Genomic DNA, 13,306 nt, shown 5'->3' with positions numbered 1-13,306 from the left:
CCAGCACTCATACGTGATAGCCGAGACGACAATATTTACCCATACCCTCCGTTAAAAACTAATAAAAATATAATCAGGTCCGAATATGTGAAAAATGGAATAGCTTGAAATCTTTCCCATGAAAATCCATCGAGTTTTTTTGTATTATTTTTTGTGTCACTGTAAGTGTCGTGCATAGCAAAAAGCGTGAGCACTTCGGCGCGAACAAATTATTTTCAAAATAAAAAAATATGTTTAGAAATATATAAAGTTTTAAATTGGAGTTTCCAGCACCGCGACGACCGTTTGCGCAATTTTCCACCAGTAATCTCTTGCTTTAATTGTGAACTGATGTAACTTTTACGAATATCACGGGGATTGAATAATAGCGGATATTTTTTGGGTCGGTTGATCAAAGAACCAAGCTTTTGCAGAGAAGGGATAATGCGAAATAAAATAAACATTTTTTTCGTTAGCATATTCACAAATGAAAAGTTCACACCAAAAACAAGTTTTTTCAACAGGTTACTATCTTCTTCATTTGCTAATGACCTGTTGGAATCCTAAATCACGGATGAAAGCATGTTTGGGCTCACATAACTAAGGAATTATTTCAAGAAATTAGACATTTAGCCATAGGTATTCTTTTTCAAAGTACCCGGGTCACAAGAATGGTAAAAGAGCAAAAAATAATAGCCCTAGGATATCTAATTGTGAGTATATGACAAGCGAAAGATTGTATTTTTTAACTATCAGTGGATTAGTCTAAATAAATAGGTGAATGTATCTTTCCGTTTGCATTGATAATCTCAATAAAAATTGATTAATTGTATTAAATACCAATAATATTATAAAATCAAATTTATCTAAGATACTACTGATTAGCGATATCGTTTATATTATTGGTATATTAAATAAAAGAACATTGTCTTGCTGTCTAATTGTGAAAGTTGAATATCGCCAAGGAAATTTATAATTTTTGGAAAAGAACCTACTTTTTGTAGTTTAAAATTTAGATTTGTTTGATAAATTCTGGATGTTAGTTAGAATAACTTCTCTTATAACGTCTTGTATAAACTTATATAATTTCAGGTGCGCTTTATTTTATTTTAAATTGATGAGCGGGTACAAACATGGCAGCCATATTTGAGTCACGACGCCATTTTCTCCTTCACGACCAGAAATTCAAAAATAATCGGAATTTTAACATTGGTATCTGCCTAAATGTCGAGTTTCCTTATTCACAAAAACGAGGATCGAATTCTCAATTATTTTAAGCAAGCTTTATACCGAGAAATAAAATTCATATTTAAATTCGTATTTGTTTTACTGAAGATGTCAGAATCATGAAAAAGATCTCGCGTTCAAAATATGTGACAAAAGAGAAATTACGAGAAACTTGTGTCGATACAGCGAATTCTTGTATGTCCCAAAAAAAGATTAAACTCCCTTTATTGTTGTTTTTTTTTTAATTGTCTTGGTTCAATCTACTTTAGGACAAAAACCTCATTAACTACGGAAGTATTCTAATGTGAAATCTGAATAGTACCCTTGGGAAAGCAGTTTGATCGAACGCGCGATGTGGCAACACCGAGTGCGGTTGCGGTGTTGCCGCAACGACAGGCAGTCATCGTTGCTAACGAGATGATGACGTCCTCATGTATTTCGCCACCACCGCGCGCTCGTCTTGAGGTACCCTCCCATCACGGAAATGCGCTTCGATATACAAGGGGAAATGGAGCCGAATGGTACTTAGACACGCCTTCGTTGTCAATTCAATGGAGCCACACGCAGAACACATTGATTCGCGCGGAAATATCCCATGAAAATACCCGCGATATTTGTACTGGTTAAGAACCGAAATTTCTTATAACACAATCAGTCTATACAAACATGAAACATTTCTCGATTTTAACTTAAAAGTAATCAAGGTTGATGGCTACTCGTATATAGCCCCTTATCCAATCGCATTGTTTTAAGGAACTCTTACCAGTCTCGTACAGACAGTCTGGAGTTGACTTTAAAATATAAAGAATATTTTGGATGAAAATTTTTAAATAGAACAGTCTTAAATGGCTCGGAAACTTGGTCTTTCAGACAATAAGATTAAATGCTTTTGAAAACACGGATGTGTAAAACAATGAAATTCTGTGTAGAATTATAAGAAAGGAAAGCAAACTAAGAAGAAGTCACTGTTCATAAAGATAATTCGAAAAGAAAACTCAATTGTCAGGAAGCAGGACATCCCTCTACCGCGTATGTTTTTGATTGCATACATGTAGATAAACTTGGCAACACTGTATGAAATTTCATTCGAAAAGTACAGTGCGAAAAGTTGGATCGGACTAGTTTTAGATTGTGGCGAAAGGTGCGTCATTTGACTGAAAAATAATGATGAATTCGACCACGGAGTAACGCGGTGGCAAAAGAGAGAGAAAGGGAATGAAAGGGTGGGGGTGTGTGTTTTCGTTCCGAAGGTGAGATAGTGAGCTTCCAACAAACCGGTTCGGTATTTGGCCAGATTATAAGCAAATAAACAAAAGAAGGGTGTCCTTGTTTGTAGTACCGTGCCTCCTCGACAGAGGGGAAAGGCAGTGAATTTATTATCATTCTGCCCGCACACAGTCAGAGTTTCTTTTCTCCAGGATTTGTGGGCGCGCGGTTCTGATACATAAATTTGTCCTTTTCTCATCGCCGGTGTTGACAAATTGAATTTTTTTAATCACGCCAGTGAACGATCATCTTTTGTTTATTTTCCCTTTAATTCGAGATCCATTTCACGTAAAAAGTATTAGCCAAACCCACCGCTAGATGTCGCCTTGAGCAAATTATGCAAATGAATCGCGATAAATCAAGCGGCCGCAAAATGTTTCGACCCTGCGAGACTGAAAACAGAAGAGTGATGATAACAAGATGGTAGAGTTTGATTAGTGTTAATTATTAATGGTGGCTCCTTACGCTGAAAGGTATTTTGCACCATTTGGGATATATGGAGGAGCACTTGGGGGAGTTGTTTAATGGAATGGAGGAAAGAATATGTGGAGAGAGAGAAACCCGGCGTCGAAAAAAGCCTGCTTTAAAAAATTAAAAAGGTGCCAAAGGGTCACAAAATTAAACGTCCCATCCGATGGACGGCGTACTTCATTTGAGGCGCTGTCTCTACATAGTAGCACATAATGGAGACTCAAATACCCCTGAAAAATCCTTTGCACCCTCTTGGATTCGAATCATGGCCCTTGATGTTGGATGTCACAGTAAAAACTATCGCATCAATCTAATTTTAATGAGCAATTTTCGATTTTAGAGGTATTATTTTTATAATTATTCATAAATTATTACTAAAAGCTACACCCGACTTTGTCAGACCACGTTTTCGTTGTAATTGGATTAATTCCGCAAAATAGATAGTTTTATGCACGTGTGTAAGTTATAGCTAATGTGTACGCAAAATATAAATATTCCTCACATAAATGAAGCTTAAATATAAAAAATATATAAATATCCTTCTCATAAAGGACGCGACTGCATAAATGTCGCGTCTCATTGAAGAGAATGAATAGAAATCGTATTTCTGAGTCAAAAATGTGTACGAAAAATATTTTTTCCAAATTCGATAGTTCCAATCTAAACAATATCCAGAAGAGAGTATTGATATTGGGTTTAACCTATGTTATTTCTTGTATTTTTACCTAGTTATTGCAAAAAATAGAAGCCATTACTCCGTATCGCCTTGGCGTGATAAGTCCCCAAAGAAAAAGGAAATTAATTTTCAGATCTGTATATTGGGAAAATTTAATTAATCTCGATTATGAACAGAGTGGAATAATCAAGTAAGAGATATAGAGTATATATGTATATATATATATATATATATATATATATATATATTATACACACACACGCATATTCAAACTCGAAAACCCGCCAAATGGCGAACAGATATTCACACAGGAATGGTGGGGGAGGCGGAATCGAGAAGATGACAGGCGTAAAAAACTTTCTTGACCGGGACTTAAACCACGGACATTTCGACTTGCCGGGTGCTCTTTATATATGCACACACAAACATATATATATATATATACATATATTAATATAATATATATAATATATATATATATATATATATAATATATATATGTATACGTGAGTGTGTGAAATGCGGTAGGTTCTATACCCGGGAAAGCCTCTCAGGGTACCCTCAGCTTCACCCAGGCTGTGTGATTTTTCAGGTACCAGGTTTTTCTGGGAAACCATTCCCGGCACAGGAAAAGGAACAGGCTCACTTACCCTGATGGGAGAATTTCACGCGCCGTAGGGCTTAATACCGGGTGAACTTTTTCACCTACCAAACCGACCGTAAGGCTGATTACTGCGTTTATGGTATATACATTAAAATTGGAGGGCAAAACTAGAGCAGGTAAAACAGTTTACGTATCTCGGAAGTGTTCTGGACCAACACGGTCAAAGTAGTGGGGACGTAAGAAGAATTGCGCTAGGCAAAGAGGCTTTCACATGGAGGAGCGAGTTGATGACAGGGACGTTGAGTAAGGATGTTAAGGAAAGACTCGAAAAAACTTTGAAATGGACCTTCGCTGTCGGTCGCCTCCCCTAAAAACTACTACTACTATATATATTTATACACACACACATATACATATATATATGCATATATATACACAATACATATATATTATAATTTCCATCGATTGTCCTGATATATGCGTTTCAAATTGGATTTCGATCTGTTTGAAATATCATGATAACATAACATAATTCTCTAGTGTGTCCGCTAAACGCCACTCCAAGATTTTTTTAAAATGAGTCGATTTGCGCAAACTTTCACCCGCTTTCGCGCAGAAACACCTACCCGAATTGTTTTCGCCCCAAATTGAAGTCACGGAGGTAAATTATTTCCAAGGTTATCACCGCCGCTATCCACGAAAGGAAAGGTCATATAAAAGTTACAGGGAAGTCACACCAACATTACTTTTACGAGGAACTGGCAACATTACACCTATATTTTAGCAGTCAACTGGTTCAAAACGCAAACGCAACAAAACCATCAGTGTCTAGTGCGTGGTGCGGGAGGAGAGGGGGTTGTTGGCATAAATCCAAAGGAGGCGGGAAATATGGATGAGCAGCATTTTGATTGACAATGGGATATTGAAGACTGTGATAGAGGACAGAACGTTGAGCAATCGAGGACGGCATTAAGGGAGGAATGAAGTATGCGAAATTGAAGAGGGGCTAATTGCAGTGTTGGATGTTGAGTTGCGTTTTGTTACGTGAGAAAAGGAAATATATCGTATTGCTGAATAGTCGTTTAGACCTTGCCCATCCACAGCCTACCGTGTACGGTGGATTAATATGCGTCATATCTCGGTGCAACACCCTTAGGAACCTTAAACCGCCTCTATGTGATTACGGTTGGATTTATTTTTTGCTTCGGACGATAGGAATAACTCATCAACTATTCGGATGCTCATCCAGTATCCCATCGCCGAAAATATTCTCGTAAGATATACAGCACATCGCGTACTTCTGCGTAGGTGGACTAGGCGTGAGAGACGGCTAGAGAAGGGAAAATATATTGGTTGGCAAGATTCATTAATTAAACCTTCCCAGAAACGCGCCTCGTCGACGATAATTTCCGCGATTTCGTATGCTGTTATCACCAAGGGCCATTAATCCTCAATCTTAAAGGTAGCTGCATAGAGTTTAAACCATGTAAAAAACGAACTAGTATATGGCATTAAATTAAAATTTCCATGATTTCTTTCAGTGAAAAAATATTGTATGCATCACAATATTTAAGGGAAAATAAGGACGGTTTGACCGTTGAAACGTAATCCAACTTCGTGTTCGTTCTCTGTGTGATCGTGCTAAATTAAGATTTAAATCAGAGTTTATATGTGGATATGTGGGTTTATATTATTATTAATATATATTCTCCCTTGAGGAAGGTGGTTTAGCCACAGTGCATTCGGAATACGTGTGAGTTTCATTTGTATGTAATTGTATTGTTTCATTTGTATGTACTCCGTGTTTTTGTTCGCAAGTGCTATCTTCGTATACATTTTATGTGTGTCTGTATGCATACATATATATGCATATATATATATATATATATATATATATATATATATATATATATATATATATATACATATATGTACATATATATACATATATATACATATATGTACATATATATACATATATATATATACATATATATATACATATATATATATATTTATATATACACACACACATATATATATGTATACATATATATTATGATCCCATTGGATATATATTGTTTAAGGTAGGTTTTGGATGGACACTAGATACCAAACGTTACAGCGACCGTTCCCTGATGGTAGATTTCACCCTGTACTAAGCCTGACGGCGTGTGAAATTCCCTGTGCCGGTTATGGTTTCCCAGGAAGACCTGGTACCCGAAAAATCACATAGGTCGGGTGGAGCTGCAGATGCCCAGAGTGCCTTGCCCGGGAATCGAACCCGGATCCCTCCAGCCAGCGCTCAGTCCAACGCTCTACCCCCTGGACTAGCACGACCCATATATATATATATATATATATATATATATATATATATATATATATATATATATATATACTCATATATACAGAAACATATATAAGGAAAAGGGATAGGAACACGTATAAAGGACGAACACAATAGAGGTGGGGAAGGCGGAATCGAACGGATCACAAGAGTAAAAATATTTCCTCAACCGGGACTCGAACACCGGATCTTTCCACTTGCCGGGCGGATGCTCTTAACCACTTGAGCTATCGAGGACATGTAATTTACCCTGAGATCCGTGGGTCTTATATGTCGCCAAGCGCCCCGATTCTTTAGCCAAGAGATGGCGTCAGGGGGCTGTTTCACCCACCAAAGGAGAAATAGACAATACACAAGAGGAAAGGACCTTGGTTAGAATTCATACAACATCATACAGGAAAAGAACAGTGAGTTTCGTGGCACGCATAGCCAGAAGAAAGAGATGAGCCACATTGGCCAAATACACATTCAAACACGAAATCCCGCCAAACGGCGAATAAATACTCATATATCCAGAAACATATATAAGGAAAAGGGATAGGAACACGTATAAAGGACGAACACAATAGAGGTGGGGAAGGCGGAATCGAACCACTCCCCTTTCCTCTTGTGTATTGTCTATTTCTCCTTTGGTGGGTGAAACAGCCCCCTGACGCCATCTCTTGGCTAAAGAATCGGGGCGCTTGGCGACATATATGACCCACGGATCTCAGGGTAAATTACATATCCTCGATAGCTCAAGTGGTTAAGAGCATCCGCCCAGCAAGTGGAAAGATCCGGTGTTCGAGTCCCGGTTGAGGAGATATTTTTACTCTTGTGATCCGTTCGATTCCGCCTTCCCCACCTCTATTGTGCTCGTCCTTTATACGTGTTCCTATCCCTTTTCCTTATATATGTTTCTGTATATATGAGTATTTATTCGCCGTTTGGCGGGATTTCGTGTTTGAATGTATATATATATATATATATATATATATATATATATATATATATATATATATATATATATATATATATATATATATTATAACAGATACAATTAACGAGGAAAGAGGGCCGCAGGCCATAACGTGGGTGGCCCGCTAAAGGCACCCTCCTGGAGTTGCGTACGTCCATTGTTCGATGTTCTCCGAACCAAGGCTTGAAGCAACCCTGTGATAGGGAGCTCGAGGCAATTTCGGGGTAGGCGCAGGGCGGCCATAAATACGCGCGCAAACGACGCGGGACTCTGCGAGATACGGTTACGGTGGACCAGACCTTAGCAGTAGCGTTGAGGAGCAAGAGGTCATCATTAAGGGGAATGCGAAAATTAACTAACGGGAATGCGTTACCGAAAGGGTCCAGGATGCGCAGTCCCCTCTAGAACAACTCTACGAATAGCCTATAACCTAGGATTGCCTACCACCAAGATTCAGAGGAGAGAGAAGGAAGTGAAAAGTGGATCGTTTGAGGTGGGCCTGGACCCGTAACATTTTGAACCGGCGTTGAATAGAATTTTCACCCTTGGGAACAAATTGCGAAAGGCTCATTTCGACTCAGTTCCCTAAAAATTAAGGAACAGAAAAATAATTCGTTGTCAGTCATGAAATACGTAGGGATTATGCATATGAAGAGTGTTCAATAGTAAAGAGTATTCATGCAACTTTTCCCTCATAATTTATTTGGCAAAGTTATAATGTTATATTTTTAGCCAAAAGTGTAATACATAGATATAGCGCCATTTCTACACACACACACATATATATATATATATATATATATATATATATATATATATATATATATATACATATATATATATATATATATATATATACACACACATACATATATATATACATATATATATATATACACACATACATATATATATATATATATAATTTAAACGGAGAAGTGAGATAGCACTGGCAAACAAAAACACAAGAGTCACACATAAAATGAAACATACGTATTTCAAATTTCGGTGATTAAACCACCTTCCTCTAGGGAAAGATGAAACCCAAGAGGAAAGTGGTTTGGCCACCAAAAATTCGGAATACTATATATGTTTCAGTTGTATGTGTTACTCTGTGTTTTTTTTTAACTAGCGCTATCTCGCTTCTCCAGTTAACTTATTATTCACCCCCGCGAGACCTTTAAGTTTTATATCTATAAACCATAAACATAGTAATCAACCCGTAGGTCGGTTTAGTAGGTGATGGTAGAGTTCACCCAGTACTAAGCCCGACGGCGTGTGAAATTCACACATCACGGTAAGGGGGCTAGTTCCTTTCCCTGTGCAGGTTATGGTTTCCCAGGAAGACCTGGTACCCGAAAAATCACTTTAGCTTGGGTGGAGCTGCAGGTGCCCAGATATATATATATATATATATATATATATATATATATATATATATATATATATATATATATATATATATATATATATATATATATATATATATATATATATATATAGTCGCTCTCTTCCTTGATAAAGGTGGCAACGACCACCGAAAATTCGAAAAATAGTGAGTCTCTTTTTTTGTGTTTCTGTGTTTTTGTCTGTGTCCACTAGTGCTAAGTGTTATACATTATTATCCACGTCCGTGAGACTTTCAAAAAGTGTTATATATATAAATATATATGGGGTCACGGTAGTCCAGTGGGTAGAGCGTTGGACTGCTGACTAAGAGGGTACCGGGTTCGATTCCCGGGCAAGGCACTCTGGGCACCTGCAGCTTCACCCAAGCTTAGTGATTTTTGTACACTAATAATTAATAAGTATACTAATGTACACTAACCATTCTGATAATCTCATACGCGATTGCTATCATATCTAATTTAATCTCTAATGGTTCGAGGAAAAAAAGATATTTTCAATCTACCATCCTACAATAAATCTCGCCGATTTTACGTTGGTGTACTGATCTACCATATTAAGCGGGGGTCCATAATACGTATGTCCTTAAAATCCTCAGATAAGTAACCTCAAATCTATAAGATAAGTGATCTTAATAAGTCTCAAATTTACGTAGTAAATTTAACCTGCATTTAAGCCTAGGGTCAACTATCGGTTTCCATCCGAATTCTTCCAATATTGTCGTGACACTGCTACCTTGTTCATTACAACTTTTCACAAACCTGGCGGCTCTTCGTTGCACTCGACGTAGTTCCAAAATTAAGCCTACTTCATGAGTATCTCATACATTTTCAGCATACTCAAGGTGGTGTCTAAATAACGTGAAATATAATTTCAACTGTCACAATACAACTGTTTCGCATGTTGTAGTTTATTTCTCCCGACTTAAATGTTTATTTTAGCCATCCCATTTATTTAAAAGCTCATTATCTTCCTTCTTTCATTATGTATCCTCATCCCATTTCTACCAGGCTAATTCGGCAATGCCATAGGTAATTATTTTAACATTAAGTTCGGAAGTAAACTGCCGAATTTCGTCGAAATAGGCACACATTTGAGAGTCCATCCTAACACGATGAAGAAAACGGTGCCCGAGTGGCCGCGATTGCCATTTAATTCTCTGATGGGTTCGACTGGGAGCGGATGAAAGGGATAACGGGGCGAGATAAAAAAGCGAACGGGCATCCGCAGTGGACCAGAACCTCGTCTGGGGAAAGATTGGCGATCGTGGCCCTACTGCTTTGATCCATGTGTGAATACAATTGACAAAGTTAAGCAGAGAAACGGATAAAGAAAACCAAGTGAAGGAAGCGAAGTGTGCTTTGTGAGTAAGTTCACAGTTAAAAGGATCTTACTGTTATTGGGATAGAAGGTTAAACTTATCAACTTAATTTTGAAGAAAAAAAATATGGGACGTTTTTTTAACATTAGAAGACGTTCACCTCTCTAGAAAACGGGTGGAAATCTTCGAAGCGAGCTCCTAAAAAGTGATAAAAGCACTGCTGAACGATTTATAATTTGATAAGTAATTACAGAGCTAACCTTGTAAAATGGTTACGAAACTTTTTCGGCGATGCATTCTAGTTTCTCTTTTAGTTTTCTTATTAAACACCACACTGAATCTACAAAAGATCACGTGCGGCCAAGTATTTTATACATATTACGCATAAATTTATGCAAGTAGGTTAAGTCAATTGCATTTTGGGGCGAAAATAAGAAGAACAAAAACTGAAAGCACAACAATGAAAGCAATTTATCAGTCTGAAATGGCGTAACCATGGAGTAGTGTCAATAAATATTCCACGCAAGGAAAATTCTTTGAATGCATTATCTACCTCAAATTGAACGCTAATGTGCAAATGAGTGAATATACTAGGAATTGAAAACAGTATTAACTTCCACTGGATCTGAAGTTATAAAATCTCTAGCTGCCTTTGGGTCATACTGTAAGGAAGGAAATGTTTATACTAGTTATCCTCATTATACGGTAAGTATTTTTTCCCCTTTATGATAAGAAATTCATTTTTTTAACATTCCTAACTTTTATAAATGTATGGTCCGATATCAAAATGGGATTTGAAAATTCATATTGCTATATATCTTATGTAAACGATAAGTAGGGAATGAAATAGGGAAATGCAAAATAAGAAACAAGTCGTCAATGATGGATCACGAAAGAGTGAAGCGGGAAGATGGCGAGGCCATGAAAGACGAGCTCCGCCTTTAATAGAATATTCAACAGGCAATTAGCGGAATCGGATCTTGAGAGATGAGAAAGAATATTTTTCCAATGCTAAGCTCCACCCTTTTGTGTGTTAGGTAACTACAAAACTTAGCATTCATCTGAGTTGACGGAACTCTTTGACGAACTTTATATAGCAGTTTCCTCCCTAGAACACAAAAAGGCCAAGGTTTTGTTCATTAAGGAATGCTATTTTTTTCCTTACTTCCATAAGTCTTTCGTAACATGATAATCGATAATAACCAGATTTTGAGATATGGACACAAAGAATAAACCCCCACCCGTAAGTCAAAAACTGGATATTATAAATGTCAACCTTGAAAATGTAAATGAAGGGGCAGCAAGAAAGGGCTGGGAAAAACTCAATTGAAGTCTTATCCCAAGAGGTTTGATTCAGAAGATCTCTTGAGGCGCATGGAGCCAAAATATGGATTTAATCTGCTCGACATTTGCATACAATAACTTAAAAAAAGACCACGAAAGCAAAGAAATAAAATCCCAAGTCAGGTTTTGATTCACGTTCTCGATAAAATATGAATTCATATTCCTTTCAAGAGCTCATACACCTTCCTTTGTCGACTACATTTGAATGACGCTCAATATGACGTAATCTAAGGCCTTGACTACCCGAATAACATTTAATAATCGATTCTGTAAACAATAGTTACTTTAAACTCCACTGCCATGTTAAGTAGGTCTGTGGTCACTGTATGAATCGTGGATGTATTATTTCATTCAATTTATTGAGACAATAATATTATTAATTGATTTTCTACCGGTTAAGGTAGGACTAATATGGATACAGCCTATACAATGTTACATTTAAACATTTATTTGCCCAAGACACCAAAGATAACCCTTTTTTCAATTCCGCATACTTCCTTCCTCCATTCCGTCCAAAATAAAATGGTAAACTGTTTCATCTATTCTAATTTTTGAACTCTTTCCATATTGTATCACTAATTTTTCTTGTTTCTAAAACAGCATAAACGGTCTTTTGCTTACATTTATTCTCACCACATGCCTATCGCACTGGCTATTCAATACTTGCACTGACTAATATAATGCCTGACTGAAAAATTAATGCTTGATCATCCGCAAACCTGATTAATTTTACAAAAATTCCACTGGTTTTTATTTCTCTCTCCAGTTCGTTCCTTGCCTCTTCAACCAATTTCATTACATATGCGTAAAAAAATACGTTGATAATGAACACCTCTGTCCCACTACTCTTCCTAGTATTATCTAACTCGCAATATTCCATTTAACTCATGAAAATTCCATGTCCACCTTCTTTCTCTACACTTCCTTAGCTCTAATTGTTTCTCACCTAAGTTTATTATTCAATTCTTGTTTTTTCTAACTGTTGTTTCCATTCTTCCATTTCATTCTCCCATATATCTTTCTAATCATCTTGTCCGTAATCCATTGTTTTCTTATCCTTTTCTTATATTAATACTCCTATTGTTTTTTGCTGCTTTCGATACCCCCTTTTTGATATGTTACCATTTTTTCTTATATGGCACCCACTTCACTTTCGTCGCTCATGATTGCCTCTAGAGCCTGCAAATACCCCTAAGACGCGTAAATAGATGAATTGAAAATCCTTACAATACTGCCACATTGAACTACACTATATTAAAATGTTAACTCTTAAATATTATTGAGACATTTTATTCCATATTCTATTATCATTTATTAAACGAAGTCAATCATTCATAGAAAAAAAAATCTTGAACAAATTCCCCGGGAAACATCGCAATTGACAAACATAAATTTGCCGACGACGTTTGTGTATGTAATAACTTCATAGTGACAACGATGTTCACTTGGTTCGGGTTATTGTTGATTTGCGGAGAAATCCCACCAACGCGATTTTTATTAATTCAGCTCGATACAATTTGAAGTAGTTTATTTTCTTTTTCTGTTTACTTCAATTTTATTTTTTTAATCATTCACTAATCTTCATGAAAATATTTGATTATTTTTGCATTTCCAATGGAGTAACTATCAATACGTGTTGTGATAACGGGATTTGTTTACTAACATAAGCGAGATGTAAGCAAGGATGCCAGTTCTCATAACAT

General features: G+C 36.7%; 2 protein-coding genes and 1 non-coding gene across 4 annotated transcripts in view; 2 read left to right on the top strand and 1 right to left on the bottom strand.

The window, feature by feature from the left end:
- Window positions 1-13,306, top strand: part of LOC139700824 (uncharacterized) — a 166,923-nt gene that overhangs the window by 89,413 nt on the left and 64,204 nt on the right. The gene's annotated exons all lie outside the window — the stretch shown is intronic.
- hdly (hadley) overlaps window positions 1-13,306 on the bottom strand; it is a 42,822-nt gene that overhangs the window by 20,562 nt on the left and 8,954 nt on the right. The window lies entirely within an intron of this gene.
- On the top strand, window positions 7,300-7,375 carry TRNAA-AGC (transfer RNA alanine (anticodon AGC)). Its single transcript has one exon. It is a non-coding gene; the product is annotated as a tRNA-Ala (tRNA).

The sequence above is a fragment of the Hetaerina americana genome, unplaced genomic scaffold (assembly GCF_022747635.1).
Source record: "Hetaerina americana unplaced genomic scaffold, ioHetAmer1.1.p SCAF_11, whole genome shotgun sequence".
NCBI lineage: Eukaryota > Metazoa > Arthropoda > Insecta > Odonata > Calopterygidae > Hetaerina > Hetaerina americana.
This window is presented reverse-complemented; position numbering and strand designations above follow the sequence as displayed.